Raw genomic sequence first — 13,377 nt, forward strand, 5'->3', positions numbered from 1 at the left:
GCTTCTGACATCTGACGGGATCAGGCTGACACAGAGCAGATTGCTGCAAGCAAAGGAACAAGAATGTTTTACTTATTTTAAGACAGAGGATAATCTTAAAATAAGAATTCTGTCTAGTTTTAAGGCACATTTAGATTATTCAGTGCTGAGTCAAGTTTTGAGAATTCTGTGTTGTCATTTCGGCTGCTCCCATTTGTTCAGGGTCGCCACAGCAGATACAGCTACATAGATCTGCATTGGTATTTTGCAGAAGTTTTACGCCGGATGACCTTCCTGATGCAACTCCACTTGCAACAAACCCTTAATGCACTCTGCAGTGATCCATCACATCCGCTTACCTCCAGAGCTTCAATCTTCTCTCCTCCTTTGCTCAAGGAAATTTGGACACTTAAATGCAAATAGATTCACCCACATTTTTAACTGGCCAAGGCATCCAAAACGAACAAATTGAAAAAGATAAGTGTAAACCTCGCTCGGCAAACACGTAGCATTATTGCCAAACTCAGATTCCATGGAGTAAATACCCAATATAGAAGTAACTCAGTTGGGAGGACCAGGTATCCATGACCTGATGGTGGTTCAGATCTTGTTTGTGCACATAAAAGTCTTCATCAGTAAAAGGGAGGTGGAAAACATAAGTAATTTAAATGCTGTCAGACAAGAAACTACTATATAAAAGGTTTTCTTATTAGATTTGGAACCATTTTGAAGCACATTTTACTAACGACAGCTAACATTTATGTACAAAAGCAAAATTTTAAACCCAGCTAAGTCAACTTGGAATTTCTGTGTGTAAATTGTTCAAAAGGTTTTGTCAAGTAAATGTCACTCCACTTTTTTTCAGTTTATGTTTTATATGCTCATACTGTGTGCTTGTCTTTTAGTTCAGGAAGGGCATCCAGCATAAAACTTGTGCCAAATACCAATGCAGCTCTGGCTGTATCCACTGTGGTGACCCTGAACAAAAAACAGGAACAGCCGAATGGACAACTATGACAATAACTGTGTGTGTCTCTTTTGTAAGACAGGTTGCCACAGGTTTTATGTTTCTTAGCATTTCATGATGATTATATTCATTTTTTTCTTTTGGGTCATTTTTTATGTTAAGCACATGGAGAATATTCATTTATATTCTTTCATAAAAGAAATGTCTTGTTCAATCCCTCTAGCCTTATCCCACAGATCTGGTCTTGGAGCATGTGTTGATGCTGCACGTCACTGCGTCCACCAGATTATAGAACTCATCGTGGGTTCTGAACAGCAACCACCCAGAAAGACAACTGGTCCATCCCACCTTTCAAAAGTAACCATCTGTCTGCAGCTGCCAGGTAAAATATGGGTGTCACCATAGCCTTCTTCAGCTGCTGGGGTCCTCAACCATGTAGCACCTGCTCAGAGACACGCACCACATGGCCACATTATCAAAGCTAGTGAAGTTCCGTCATGGTGCAAGTGATATTAAACATCTGCCTTGTGCTACTCATTTAGCACAGTCATTCCAGCAGCATCCAATGATCCTCTGGAGACCTCGTACCAAAGATATCTAATCACCTTCAGACACAGGTTAGTGCCTGAGTCTCACAACCAAAACTCAAAGACGGTAAGGTTTGGCATTGCCAAACACCTCTGTCCAACAACTTCCTGACTCCACAAGCTCTTCCCAGGCTTTTCTGAATGTCAAAGACATGAATGTCCCTGCTACACCTCCACTATTGCAAATAATAACTCAGTTCTTTTAACAGCAGCACTTGGACTGAGTGCTCTTTCGTTTTCTGTTTGGTATCAGGTGCAACACTTCATCACTGCATGTTCCACATAGAACAGTCTGCAGTGTGCTGTTGTCCTCCTTTCAATGTGCTTCTGTAGATGCTATGTGATTATCTCAATCACTGGTCTTATATGGCCTTAATATTGGTGGCAAATTATTGGAAAGAAACATAAGGTATTACCACGGAAATCTCAAAAAAAAAAAAAAAAAAAAACATGATTTCATTAAACACAAGACTAGAGAGCATATTGGATATAACTTAGTCAGACACCCCACATTTTATTTGATCCACTTAAACATTATTTTCCTGAAAATGACCAGAAATTTCTATTTTGACAGAGAATAAATGACTTGCCCTGCAACAAACTGGCGTCCTGTCCAGGGTATACTCTGCCTTTCACCCAGTGATCCTTAATTGGAATAAGCAGGTACATGTAATGAATGAATGAATGGAATGAAATCTTACTGAAATTTGGGTAGTGCAGAGATCAGCTGAATGTAAAGCACTGCTTATGTTGTGTGGGCCGTTGAAGAGGAGGTACTGCTGGCCCACCACCACCAGATGGCGCCCTGCTTGAAGTGCGTGCTTCAAGCATGAGAGGGTGTCATAGCAACCGGGAGTGACAGCTGTCACTCGTTATCAGCACCAGCTGTCACTCATCCACATCACATCACCACCACCATAAAGGCCGGACTGCAACTCCACCTCCCCGCCGAGAAATCAGCCATCAGAAGAGGTAATTTCTCTGCTGAACGTGAAACTGCATTATAGTCTGGACTCTTTTTGCAGCCGTATTCCTGTGGTGTTACTTAACCGTTGGATTGGCGTTAGGTGTGATCAGCGACGGCTTCGCTCCACACTCCATCCAGATAAGTGGTTAGACAGGAGCTGCACGAGTGTGTGATTGGAGGTGGAGGTGATCCCTCCCCAAAAGAATACAGACTGTGGGATTACTGAGTGTGCGAACTCACACTCATCAATACTGTTTTTCTGTTCTCTGCCAGCAGTACCAGGTCTGACAGCTGGAGACGGTGACCACCTGGGGACCCAGGACTTGGCGGCTCCGGTGTTCTTCAGATCCATTGGCGGTGAAGGCCGTGTGGGATCCGGCTCGGCTCAGGACGGATGTCTCCTATCCTCAAGCCTGCCCACATGTCACTCAAATCTGTAATTCGGTGGTACCTAAACTGTGATTGTCAGTATTTCGTTGTGCACTACAACATTAAATTGTTACTGTTTGGCTTATCCATTGCCCGTTCATTTAACGCCCCCTGTTGTGGGTCCGTGTTCCTACACCATCACAACAGGATTTCTCGGCCAGCATCATGGATCCCGAGGGGCGTCAACCATCGCTTGAACAGCCAATGGAAGAGCGAGGTGCACAGGCGTCAGCAGGAGGCGTGTTAGGTGAGCTGCAGCAAATCTTAACTGCTTTCACTGCTCGGCTGGACTTAGTCACCGAGCAGAGTGTGATCCTCAATTGGAGGATGGAGGCTCTCACCGCCAAGGTGGAAGCGCAGGCCCAGGGCGCTGCTGCAGCACCTTCCCCTGCTGACCAGAGGCCTGAAACAGACATTCCACTGGTCGTTCAACGAACCCCCCCACCGTCCCCTGAAGCATACATAAGCCCTCCGGAGCCGTACGGAGGTTGTGTCGAGACGTGCGCGGACTTCTTAATGCAGTGCTCGCTCGTCTTTTCACAGCATCCCGTCATGTACACGTCAGACGCTAGCCGGGTGGCTTACGTAATAAATCTGCTTCGAGGAGAGGCACGCGCCTGGGCTACGGTGCTCTGGGAGCAGAATTCACGGCTCCTAACGACATACGCTGGGTTTGTGAGGGAGTTCAGACAGGTGTTCGACCACCCTCATAGAGGCGAGACCACTTCAAGCGTGCTGCTGTTGATAAGACAGGGGTGTCGGAGCGCGGCGAAGTATGCAGTCAACTTCCGCATCGCGGCAGCGCAAGCCGGCTGGAATGCTGTTGCGCTCCACGCCGCCTTTGTAAACGGACTGTCTCTGGTCCTTAAGGAGCACCTGGTGGCAAAGGACGAGCCGCGGGATTTAGACGGGATTATCAACCTAGTTATACGGTTAGACAACTGATTAACAGAACACCGACGGGAGCGAGACGAAGGGCGTGGTCAGGCACAAGCCGTCCCTCTTCCTCCCGGGTCCGAAAGGGAGCTGTCTTCCTCACGCTCCACAGCCAGGGTACTCCACATGACGACAGCTCCCCCTGCTGACGTTGCTATGGAAATGAGCAGGGCCAAAAGGCGATCAGATCAGAGACAAAGGAGGCTGGTCCGTGGGGAGTGTTTTCACTGCAGCTCAACCGAGCACACGCAGAAAAACTGCCCCAAATGGTCAAAACAGCAGTACTCGTCCTTAGAGACTGGGCTAAGGGTGGGTCATAATACCCACGTGGGGAAGCCCCATAAATCTGCACGCATCCCAGTCACGATCCTGAGTGGGGATCTGACCCTTCACGCCCCAGCACTGGTAGACACGGGGTCGGAAGGGAATCTGCTGGACAGCAGATGGGCAAGGGAAGTCGGGCTCCCTCTAGTGGCTCTACCTTCACCTTTGAAGGTACGGGCACTAGATGGCACCCTTCTTCCATTAATCACACACCAGACACAACCAGTGACATTGGTGGTGTCTGGTAATCACAGGGAGGAGATCGTGTTCTATGTAACACCTTCCACCTCCCGGGTGATTTTGGGTTATCCTTGGATGATAAAACACAATCCCCGGATTGATTGGCCGTCTGGGGTTGTGGCTCAGTGGAGCGAGACCTGCCACCGGGAGTGTCTCGGATCCTCGGTTCCGCCTGGTGTGACAGCTAGTGAGGAGGTTAAAGTCCCCCCCAATTTGACGGCGGTGCCAAGTGAGTACCACGATCTTGCTGACATTTTCAGCAAAGATCTGGCACTCATCCTTCCCCCGCACCGTCCGTACAATTGTGCAGTTGATTTGATCCCGGGCGTTGAGTACCCGTCCAGTAGGCTGTACAACCTCTCACGTCCTGAGCGAGAATCAATGGAGACCTACATCCGGGACTCATTAGCTGCTGGGCTGATCCGGAACTCCACCTCCCCGATGGGTGCTGGTTTCTTTTTTGTGGGCAAGAAAGACGGCGGACTCCGTCCATGCATTGATTACAGGGGGCTGAACGAGATCACGGTTTGCAACCGATACCCTCTGCCCCTGTTAGATTCAGTGTTCACGCCCTTGCATGGAGCCCAAATATTCACAAAACTGGATCTTAGGAATGCGTACCACCTGGTTCAGATCCGGAAGGGAGACGAATGGAAGACGGCGTTTAACACCCCGTTAGGTCACTTTGAGTACCTGGTCATGCCGTTCGGCCTCACTAACGCCCCCGCGACGTTCCAAGCTTTGGTAAATGACGTCTTGCGGGACTTCCTGCATCGGTTTGTCTTCGTATATCTGGACGATATACTCATCTTTTCCCCGGATCCTGAGACTCATGTTACGCATGTACGTCAGGTCCTGCAGCGGTTGTTGGAGAACCGGCTGTTTGTGAAGGGCAAGAAGTGCGAGTTCCACCGCACTTCTTTGTCCTTCCTGGGGTTTATCATCTCCTCCAACTCCGTCGCCCCTGATCCGGCCAAGGTAGCGGTGGTGAGAGATTGGCCCCAACCTACAAACCATAGGAAATTGCAGCAGTTCCTCCGTTTTGCTAATTTTTACCGGAGGTTCATCAAGGGCTATAATTAGGTAGTTAGCCCCCTGACAGCCATGACCTCCACTAAAGTCCCCTTCACTTGGTCGGATCGGTGCGAAGCCGCGTTTAGGGAGTTGAAACGTCGGTTCTCGACTGCACCAGTTCTGGTGCAGCCCGATCCTACTCGCCAATTTATAGTTGAAGTGGATGCCTCTGACTCAGGGATAGGAGCCATGCTATCCCAGAGCGGGGAGTCCAATAAGGTTCTCCATGCTTGTGCCTATTTTTCCCGCAGGTTGACCCCGGCAGAAAGGAATTATGATGTCAGCAACCGGGAACTTCTTGCGGTGAAGGAGGCTCTGGAGGAGTGGAGACACCTGTTGGAGCGAGCTTCGATGCCATTCACGGTTTTCACAGACCATCGGAACCTGGAGTACATTCGGACCGCCAAGCGTCTGAACCCCAGGCAAGCCCACTGGTCACTGTTCTTCTGGCATTTTGACTTTTGGATCACATACCGCCCCGGGACGAAGAACCAATGGTCTGACGCCCTGTCCCGGGTGCACGAAGAGGAGGTCAGGACCGAGCTGTCAGACCCGACGGAAACCATCATTCCCGAGTCCACTGTCGTGGTCGCCCTCACCTGGGACGTGGAGAAGACCGTCCGGGAGGCCCTGACACGGAACCCGGACCCGGGAACTGGCCCGAAAAACAAAATGTACGTCCCACCAGAAGCCAGGGCTGCAGTTCTGGACTTCTGTCACGGTTCCAAATTCTCCTGCCACCCAATCAATCAATCAGTTTTATTTATATAGCGCCAAATCACAACAAACAGTTGCCCCAAGGCGCCTTATATTGTAAGGCAAGGCCATACAATAATTACGGAAAAACCCCAACGGTCAAAACGACCCCCTGTGAGCAAGCACTTGGCAACAGTGGGAAGGAAAAACTCCCTTTTAACAGGAAGAAACCTCCAGCAGAACCAGGCTCAGGGAGGGGCAGTCTTCTGCTGGGACTGGTTGGGGCTGAGGGAGAGAACCAGGAAAAAGACATGCTGTGGAGGGGAGCAGAGATCAATCACTAATGATTAAATGCATAGTGGTGCATACAGAGCAAAAAGAGAAAGAAACACTCAGTGCATCATGGGAACCCTCCAGCAGTCTAAGTCTATAGCAGCATAACTAAGGGATGGCTCAGGGTCACCTGATCCAGCCCTAACTATAAGCTTTAGCAAAAAGGAAAGTTTTGAGCCTAATCTTAAAAGTAGAGAGGGTGTCTGTCTCCCTGATCTGAATTGGGAGCTGGTTCCACAGGAGAGGAGCCTGAAAGCTGAAGGTTCTGCCTCCCATTCTACTCTTACAAACCCTAGGAACTACAAGGGGTACGAAGAACCGTGGCAGTCGTTCGGCAGCGCTTCTGGTGGGCGTCTCTGGAAACCGACGTCCGGGAGTACGTCCAGGCCTGCACCACCTGCGCCAGGGGCAAAGCAGATCATCATAAGACCCAAGGCCTCCTCCAGCCTCTGCCCATGCCTCATCGCCCCTTGTCTCACATCGGCCTGGACTTCGTCACGGGCCTCCTGCCGTCCCAGGGCAAGACTACCATCCACCGGTTCTCCAAGGCGGCCCACTTCGTGGCCCTCCCGAAGCTCCCGATGGCCCAGGAGACTGCAGACCTCCTGGTCCACCACGTTGTGCGTCTGCATGGGATTCCATCGGACATTGTCTCAGATCGTGGCCCTCAGTTCTCCTCCCAGGTCTGGAGGAGTTTCTGCAGGGAACTGGGGGCCACCATAAGCCTCTCGTCCGGGTACCACCCCCAGACGAACGGGCAGGCAGAGCGGACGAATCAGGATTTGGAGCAGGCCCTCCGCTGCGTGACCTCTGCGCACCCGTCGGCCTGGAGTGACCATCTGGCTGGATCGAGTACGCTCATAATAGCCAAGTATCATCTGCCACCGGCCTCTTCCCTTTCGAGGTATGTTTGGGGTACCTGCCCCCGTTATTCCCGCTAGTGGAGGGAGAGGTCGGTGTGCCCTCGGTCTAGGCCCATCTGAGGAGGTGCTGTCGGGTGTGGCGTACCGCCCGCTCTGCCCTGCTCAAAGCCCGGACGAGGGCTAAGGTCCATGCGGACCGCTGGCGTGCCCCGGCCCCTACGTATCAGCCCAGGCAGGCGGTTTGGCTATCTACGAAAGACATACCTCTACAAACAGAATCCCAGAAACTAAAGGACAGATTTATAGGACCCTTCACCATCGTGAAGGTCCTCAGTCCAGCCGCAGTGAAGCTGGCAGCTTCAGCTTCACTGCGGATACATCCGGTATTCCACGTCTCCAGACTCAAACCCTGCCACACCTCTTCCCTCTGTGCCCCTGGACCGGCGCCGCGGCCTGCCCGGATCATCGACGGGGAGCCGGCTTGGACTGTGCACCGGCTCCTGGACGTTCGTCGAAAGGGCCGGGGATTCCAGTATTTGGTGGACTGGGAAGGATACGGACCCGAAGAATGCTCCTGGGTGAAGAGGAGCTTCATCCTGGACCCGGCCCTCCTGGCCGATTTCTACGCCCGGCACCCGGACAAGCCTGGTCGGGCGCCAGGAGGCGCCCCTTGAGGGGGGGATCCTGTTGTGTGGGCCGCTGAAGAGGAGGTACTGCTGGCCCACCACCACCAGATGGCGCCCTGCTTGAAGTGCGGGCTTCAACCATGAGAGGGCGTCATAGCAACCGGGAGTGACAGCTGTCACTCGTTATCAGCACCAGCTGTCACTCATCCACATCACATCACCACCACCATAAAGGCCGGACTGCAACTCCACCTCCCTGCCGAGAAATCAGCCATCAGAAGAGGTAATTTCTCTGCTGAACGTGAAACTGCATTATAGTCTGGACTCTTTTTGCAGCCGTATTCCTGTGGTGTTCCTTATCCATTGGATTGGCGTTAGGTGTGATCAGCGATGGCTTCGCTCCACACTCCATCCAGATAAGTGGTTAGACAGGAGCTGCACGAGTGTGTGATTGGAGGTGGAGGTGCTCCCTCCCAAAAGAATACAGACTGTGGGATTACTGAGTGTGCGAACTCATACTCATCAATACTGTTTTTCTGTTCTCTGCCAGCAGTACCAGGTCTGACAGCTGGAGACGGTGACCACCTGGGGACCCAGGACTTGGCGGCTCCGGTGTTCTTCAGATCCGTTGGCGGTGAAGACCGTGTGGGATCCGGCTCGGGCTCAGGACGGATGTCTCCTATCCTCAAGCCTGCCCACACGTCACTCAAATCTGTAATTCGGTGGTACCTAAAGTGTGATTGTCAGTATTTCGTTGTGCACTACAACATTAAATTGTTACTGTTTGGCTTATCCATTGCCCGTTCATTTAACGCCCCCTGTTGTGGGTCCGTGTTCCTACACCATCACAACAGCTTATCTTTCAGCTTGTGATGTGCATAACAGAAATTGTTTTTAGCTCATGCTTGTAAAGATTTTCCCAATTTTAAGAAAAGTGCCACCAGTCATGGTGCAAACATTTTGGAAGGTATTTATCCCATTATCCTTTCAGCATCTTTTCTCAACAGCTTTTGTTTTTGATGTTTGCAGGATTCCTGTGATGGCCCTTCTGCAAAGAAATCTGGTTCCCGAAGACTCGCTTTCATTGTTCTTGACCGCTGATGTAAGTGCTGACAGTAAAATCACTTAAACTGGATTCACTTGTTTTGCTGCTGCTGCTGCTCCCATCTCAACACCACAACTCTGCTGCACATGTTTATTACCACAGCTGAGGTGCCACTGTGAAGCCTGATAATCTGGGAAACCAGCAGGGTGTTCAGATAGCAGAAACTTGGCAGTCTTGATATATTGTACTTTTTCACAACTCATTTTTGAGTGGGCTCACTGAGAAAACCTGTGCTTGATTTGTGGTGTAAATATCAATACAGGCGGGGTAGCACACAATGGCTCCATCACACATACGAGGGCTGTCAATAAAGTTACGGTCCTTTTTATTTTTTTCAAAAACTATATGGATTTCATTCATATGTTTTTACGTCAGACATGCTTGAACCCTCGTGCGCATGCGTGAGTTTTTCCACGCCTGTCGGTGACGTCATTCGCCTGTGAGCACTCCTTGTGGGAGGAGTCGTCCAGCCCCTCGTCGGAATTCCTTTGTCTGAGAAGTTGCTGAGAGACTGGCGCGTTGTTTGATCAGAATTTTTTCTAAACCTGTGAGACACATCGAAGTGGACACGGTTCGAAAAATTAAGCTGGTTTTCAGTGAAAATTTTAACAGCTGATGAGAGATTTTGAGGTGATTCTGTCGCTTTAAGGACTTTTCACAGTGCGAGACGTCGCGCAGCGCTCTCAGGCGGCGTCATCAGCCTGTTCAAGCTGAAAACCTGCACATTTCAGGCTCTATTGATCCAGGACGTCGTGAGAGAACAGAGAAGTTTCAGAAGAAGTCGGTTTCAGCATTTTATCCGGATATTACACTGTTAAAGGAGATTTTTTTAATGAAAGACGTGCGGACGGATCCGCGCGTCGGGACGCAGCCGACGCGGTGCGGCGGCACAGGAAAAACACCTCCGTGTTGATAACCATTTGTAAAATCCAGGCGGCTTTTGATGGCTTTCAGTGGAGTGAGTATATGAGAAATTGTTTAACAGGCAGGACATGTTCCAACTTGTCCTTAAGGCTTTCAACAGAGGTGTTTTTCCTGTGGCGGAGCGTCGCGGCGGCTGCGTCCCGACGCGCGGACCCGTCCGCACGTCTTTCATTAAAAAAATCTCCTTGAACAGTGGAATATCCGGATAAAATGCTGAAACCGACTTCTTCTGAAACTTCTCTGTTCTCTCACGACGTCCTGGATCAATAGAGCCTGAAATGTGGAGGTTTTCAGCTTGAACAGGCTGACGACGCCGCCTGAGAGCGCAGCGCGACGTCTCGCACCGTGAAAAGTCCTTAAAGCGACAGAATCACCTCAAAATCTCTCATCAGCCGTTAAAATTTTCACTGAAAACCAGCTTAATTTTTCGAACCGTGTCCACTTCGATGTGTCTCACAGGTTTAGAAAAAATTTTGATCAAACAACGCGCCAGTCTCTCAGCAACTTCTCAGACAAAGGAATTCCGACGAGGGGCTGGACGACTCCTCCCACAAGGAGTGCTCACAGGCGAATGACGTCACCGACAGGCGTGGAAAAACTCACGCATGCGCACGAGGGTTCAAGCATGTCTGACGTAAAAACATATGAATGAAATCCATATAGTTTTTGAAAAAAATAAAAAGGACCGTAACTTTATTGACAGACCTCGTATGCTGCACTAGGATTCCTCATCACAAATGAGAAATATGTCTGCAAGGTTCCAAATGCTGCACTTTGCAGATTACTTCCTGGTAAAAAAATATTCCTCTGTAACAGCAAACACACACCAGATGGAGTTGGGGTTTTATGTATAATGCTTTTGCTTGCGTAGTATTAAGCATGTAGTTGTCACACCTGGCCGAGTTCAGCACCAGGTTTTCCCGAGCAGCGTCTTGGCGCAGCTTGTGTGTGTCCCACTGGGAGGTCCACCATGCTGCTCAGCAGTAATCAGTCAGTTTTGAAAATGTTCAAAATATTTGGCAGCTCAGCTGTACTCCAGGCTGCCTAGTGCATGGATGAAAGTTATCTGGTCCACGCTCGTTACACCTCAGCATCCAATTTTCATGCAGACCATGGAAAGGCATCATAAGCTGAGAACTGAAGGTCCAAGTTTGCCTGGAGTTATATAAAGCTGTGCAGAGCCATCCTGATACACCTCATCTGAGTCTCCCTGAGTCTTCCTTCATTTGACACAGTCATACCAGAGGTACCCAAGGATCCAAGTTTCACAATGATACAGTAAAACAGGAAGCAGCAGCATCCAAAAGACTTGGACTTTCATTCTCTTACAGAAGTATTATCATTATCAAATACCTCTGTACAACGACCTCAAAAGTCCATAAGGTCTTCCCAGTTGTTGTTGCCAAGGACATAAACGTCACTGCCCAGAAAGGTGAATGTCTCAACAAGTTCAATATTTTCATTGTATAGGAAGTTAGTGAAAGTCTGTCTTGAACTAGGATAAACACACACCCAGACACCCAGGCCATGTTTAGACTGCCAATAAAAATGTATTTGTGTGTTTATCTGATTTGAATCTGATTCCATGTTTCAAGTCTGACTTTTTTTGTGTGTGCACGCATGTTTTTGTTTTTTATGTTTTGTTTGGCTGATCCAACCCTCACTTGGCAGAACATATCTTGTGTCTAATGTTTTATAATATATAAACTTAAAAATACATAAATACATATAAACTGACCATAGCCTTTGATTATTTTTATAATTCATATCCTATGATTCGCAGAGGTAGGGGTGGTTAAGTGTGCTTTTCTCCAGTGTGGAAGGTTCCTGGTTCAAGGCCACCCCTGCTCATTCTCCATGTAATGTGGAGTTGTATCAGGGAGGGCATCCAGTGTAAAACATGTGCCAAATCAACATTGTGGCAACCCCATAGTGAAACAGTGGAGGAACCAAATGGACATATTATCCTGTAAGTCACAGAGCTCTGTATGGGTTTTAGCTCCAGTGTTTGGACACTGGACAGCAGTCCTGTGAAAGTTTCCATGTATGCAAGTTTCATTACTATAGCAACCAAAGCGCATAAGATGGCAGATGAGGACTGCCACAAGGACACATAGATCAGATTTGGTCATTTGCTATTCATAATGTGGACAGTCAGTCACTGAGATCAGATTCTAATCAGATGTCCGATAAGTCCAATTTAAACGAGCAGTTGGAATAAAGCCTCAGAGTCCTCACTCAGCTTCTCCAGTGGTACAATGAAGGTATCTAATAAGTCAGCCAATGATCACTCCATCATCTGTGATGTCAAGGTCAGTAAACCTCTCTGCTTGAAGTTTTGGGCATGCACAAAACTTTCCGATGGTCTCCCTGTACATCAGCTGCCAGGGAACACATTAGATGAATGAGAAAAGGACTTTATGGAACAAAAATGGACATGAATGGACATCAAAATTTCATATATGTTACTCATGTGTTTCCTCAGTCCATCATAGTGTGACACACACTTTAAAAACTTAAGTATGAACCAGTGAAAGACAAGAAGATTAAACTTTCAGGGGCACTTCCTGAGTGTCTGTCTGTCTGTCTCTCACTGATGAGCACAACTGCTTCTAAGTTCGTCAATTCCACATCTAACATCTAGACACATAGACATATCTATGGGATAGTCAAAACAAAGTTGATTTTTAGAATTATCTAATGCAGGAGCATTCAACTTGTTTCTGAAAGGGCAGAGAGGGTGATTCCATCTGCTCAAAGTGATGTTAATCAGTGAAATCACCTGGTGGAGTGGGTGGTAGCAAGGAAAGCCTGCACCCTCTCGGCCTTTTCTGGAACGAGTTGAATACCTTTGATCTAATGTGTCAAAGTTCACCAGATATGAAAAGGGTTGTCATCATTACATGCCCTTTTAATTTGGTGAGGTACAAGATGATAGCATTTATTGTTTTTAAGTTAATGTGCTAACTCATTCATTTATCTGTTCTGGCTAAAGAAAGAAAATATTACAATTCCATCACATGTTACTTACGTAGTCATGAAACAGTTTCCAGAAGACAAAAAAACACAATGTAATAACAAATTTATGTACCAATTTAAATACAACATGGACACTCACTCGCTCATCTTCAGCCGCTTACTCAAATTAAAGGTCGGGGGGGGGTAGACCCTATTCCAGCAGTCATAGAGCATTGAGGCTGGGTACACCCTACTCTGGACATGATGCCAGTCTGTCACAGGGCCACACATAGGCAAACAAACACATCCACACCTACGGGTGATTTAAAGTTTCCAGTCCACCTAACCTGCATGTCTTTGGATGTGGGA

This window comes from Thalassophryne amazonica, chromosome 5, assembly GCF_902500255.1.
Source record: "Thalassophryne amazonica chromosome 5, fThaAma1.1, whole genome shotgun sequence".
In the NCBI taxonomy this organism is placed as follows: domain Eukaryota; kingdom Metazoa; phylum Chordata; class Actinopteri; order Batrachoidiformes; family Batrachoididae; genus Thalassophryne; species Thalassophryne amazonica.